The sequence below is a fragment of the Triticum dicoccoides genome, chromosome 5A (assembly GCF_002162155.2).
Source record: "Triticum dicoccoides isolate Atlit2015 ecotype Zavitan chromosome 5A, WEW_v2.0, whole genome shotgun sequence".
Taxonomy (NCBI): Eukaryota; Viridiplantae; Streptophyta; class Magnoliopsida; order Poales; family Poaceae; genus Triticum; species Triticum dicoccoides.
The window spans coordinates 64692343-64696659 of NC_041388.1; positions in this window are offsets into that span (position 1 = coordinate 64692343).

Sequence of the window (4317 nt, forward strand, 5' to 3'; positions counted from 1 at the left end):
TTCTCTAGTCACCATCACCAAGTTAGTAGAACTTCGTGATGAACTATGATATGCAAGGGATAACGGAAATGATTCCCAAGCTCTTCGTAATGCAGAAATTGACGAAGGTAGAAATCGAGAAAACATCAAGTGTTGATGATAGACAAGACCACTAGTTTCAAGAAAAGGGCAGAGGGAAGAAGGGGAACTTCAAGAAGAACAGCAAGCTAGTTGCTACTCAAGTGAAGAAGCCCAAGTCTGGTCCTAAGCCTGAGACTAAGTGTTTCTACTGCAAAGGGACTGGTCACTGGAAGCGGAACTACCCCAAGTGATTGGCAGATAAGAAGGATGGCAAAGTGAACATAAGTATATTTGATATACATGTTATTGATGTGTACTTTACTAGTGTTTATAGCAACCCCTCAGTATTTGATACTAGTTCAGTTGCTAAGATTTGTAACTCGAAACGGGAGTTGCAGAATAAACAGAGACTAGTTAAGGGTGAAGTGACGATGTGTGTTGGAAGTGGTTCCAAGATTGATATGATCATCATCGCACACTCCCTATACTTTCGGGATTAGTGTTGAACCTGAATAAGTGTTATTTGGTGTTTGCGTTAAGCATGAAAATGATTTGATCATGTTTATTGTAATACGGTTATTCATTTAAGTAAGAGAATAAATTGTTGTCCTGTTTACATGAATAAAACCTTATATGGTTACACACCCAATGAAAATAGTTCGTTGGATCTCGATCGTAGTGATACACATAATCATAATATTGAAACCAAAAGATGCAAAGTTAATAATGATAGTGCAACTTATTTGTGGCACTACCGTTTAGGTCATATTGGTGTAAAGCGCATGAAGAAACTCCATGCTGATGGGCTTTTGGAATCACTTGATTATGAATCAGTTGATGCTTGCGAACCATGCCTCATGGGCAAGATGACTAAGACTCTGTTCTTCGGAACAACGGAGCGAGCAACTGACTTATTGGAAATAATACATACTGATGTATGCGGTACGATGAGTGTTAAAGCTCACGGCAAGTATCGTTATTTTCTGAACTTCACAGATGATTTGAGCAGATATGGGTATATCTACTTGATGAGACATAAGTCTGAAACATTTGAAAAGTTCAAAGAATTTCAGAGTGAAGTGGAAAATCATCGTGACAAGAAAATAAAGTTTCTACGATCTGATCGCGGAGACAAATATTTGAGTTACGAGTTTGGTCTTCAATTAAAACAATGTGGAATAGTTTCACAAACTCATGCCACATGGAACACCTCAACATAATGGTGTGTCCGAACGTCATAACCGTACTTTATTGGATATAGTGCAATCTATGATGTCTCTTACCGATCTACCACTATCGTTTTGGGGTTATGCATTAGAGACAGCTGCATTCACGTTAAAAGGGCACCATCTAAATCTGTTGAGATGACACCATATGAACTATGGTTTAGCAAGAAACCAAAGTTGTCGTTTCTTAAAGTTTGGGGTTGCAATGCTTATGTGAAAAAGTTTCATTCTGATAAGCTCAAACTCAAATCGGAGAAGTGCGTCTTCATAGGATACCCAAAAGAAAATGTTGGGTACACCTTCTATCATAGATCCGAAGGCAAGATATTCGTTGCTTAGAATGGATCCTTTTTAGAGAAGGAGTTTCTCTCGAAAGAAGTGAGTGGGAGGAAAGTAGAACTTGATGAGGTAACTGTACCTGCTCCCTTATTGGAAAGTAGTTCATCACAGAAATCTGTTCCCGTGACTACTACACCAATTAGTGAGGAAGCTAATGATGATGATCATATAACTTCAGATCAAGTTACTACTGAATCTCGTAGGTAAACCGGAGTGAGATCCGCACCAGAGTGGTACGGTAATCCTGTTCTGGAGGTCATGCTACTTGACCATGACGAACTTGCGAACTATGAGGAAGCGATGATGAGCCCAGATTCCGCGAAATGGTTTGAGGCCATAAAATCTGAGATATGATCCATGTATGAGAACAAAGTATGGACTTTGATGGATTTGCCTGATGATCGGCAAGCCATAGAAAATAAATGGATCTTCAAGAGGAAGACGGACGCTGATAGTAGTGTTACTATCTACAAAGCTAGAATTGTCGCAAAAGGTTTTCGACAAGTTCAAGGTGTTGACTACGATGAGATTTTCTCACTTGTATATATGCTTAAGTCTGTCCGAATCATGTTAGCAATTGCCGCATTTTATGAAATCTGGCAAATGGATAAACAAAACTGCATTCCTTCATGGATTTCTTAAAGAAGAGTTGTATATGATGCAACCAGAAGGTTTTGTCAATCCTAAAGGTGTTAACAAAATATGCAAACTCCAACAATCCATCTATGGACTGGTGCAAGCATCTCGGAGTTGGAATATACGCTTTGATAAGTTGATCAAAGCATATAGTTTTATACAGACTTACGGTGAAGCCTGTATTTACAAGAAAGTGAGTGGGAGCACTACAACATTTCTGATAAGTATATGTGAACAACATATTGTTGATCGGAAATAATGTATAATTTTCTGGAAAGCATAAAGGAATATTTGAAAGGAGTTTTTCAAAGAAAGACCTCGGTAAAGCTGCTTACATATTGAGCACCAAGATCTATAGAGATAGATCAAGACGCTTGATAAGTTTTTCAATGAGTACATACCTTGACAAGATTTTGAAGTAGTTCAAAATGGAACAGTCAAAGAAAGAGTTCTTGCCTGTGTTGCAAGGTGTGAAGTTGAGTAAGACTCAATGCCCGACCACTGCAGAAGATAGAAAGAGAATGAAAGTCATTCCCTATGCCTCAGTCATAGGTTCTACAAAGTATGCCATGCTGTGTACCAGATCTATTGTATACCCTACATTGATTTTAGCAAAGGAGTACAATAGTGATTTAGGAGTAGATCACTGGACAGCGGTCAAAATTATCCTTAGTGGAATAAGGATATGTTTCTCGATTATGGAGGTGACAAAAAGGTTCGTCGTAAAGGGTTACGTCGATGCAAGTTTTGACACTAATCTAGATGACTCTAAGTCTCAATCTAGATACATATTGAAAGTGGGAGCAATTACCTAGAGTAGCTCCGAGCAGAGTATTGTTGACATAGAAATTTGCAAAATACATATGGATCTGAATGTGGCAGAGCCGTTGACTAAACTTCTCTCACAAGCAAAACATGATCACTTTTTGGGTCTCAATCACATAGCGATGTGAACTAGATTATTGAATCTAGTAAACCCTTTGGGTGTTAGTCACATGGAGATGTGAACCAATCACATAAAGATGTGAACTATTGATGTTAAATCACATGGCGATGTGATCTAGATTATTGACTCTAGTGCAAGTGGGAGACTGAAGGAAATATGCCCTAGAGGTAATAATAAAGTTATTATTTATTTCCTTATATCATGATAAATGTTTATTATTCATGCTAGAATTGTATTAACCGGAAACATAATACATGTGTGAATACATAGACAAACAGAGTGTCACTAGTATGCCTCTACTTGACTAGCTCATTAATCAAAAGATGGTTATGTTTCCTAACCATAGACAAAGAGTTGTTATTTGATTAATGGGATCACATCATTAGATGAATGATCTGATTGACTTGACTCATTCCGTTAGCTTAGCACTTGATTGTTTAGTTTGTTGCTATTGCTTTCTTCATGACTTATACATGTTCCTATGACTATGAGATTATGCAACTCCCGTTTACCGGAGGAACACTTTGTGTGCTACCAAACGTCACAACGTAACTGGGTGATTATAAAGGAGCTCTACAGGTGTCTCCAAAGGTACATGTTGGGTTGGCGTATTTCGAGATTAGGATTTGTCACTCCGATTGTCGGAGAGGTATCTCTGGGCCCTCTCGGTAATGCACATCACATAAGCCTTGCAAGCATTGCAACTAATGAGTTAGTTGTGAGATGATGTATTACGGAACGAGTAAAGAGACTTGCCGGTAACGAGATTGAACTAGGTATTAAGATACGGACGATCGAATCTCGGGCAAGTAACATACCGATGACAAAGGGGACAACGAATGTTGTTATGCGGTCTGACCGATAAAGATCTTCGTAGAATATGTAGGAGCCAATATGGGCATCCAGGTCCCGCTATTGGTTATTGACCGGAGACGTGTCTCGGTCATGTCTACATTATTCTCGAACCGTAGGGTCCGCACGCTTAAGGTTTCGTTGACAGTTATATTATGAGTTTATGAGTTTTGATGTACCGAAGGAGTTCGGAGTCCCGGATGAGATCAGGAACATGACGAGGAGTCTCGAAATGGTCGAGACGTAAAGATCGATATA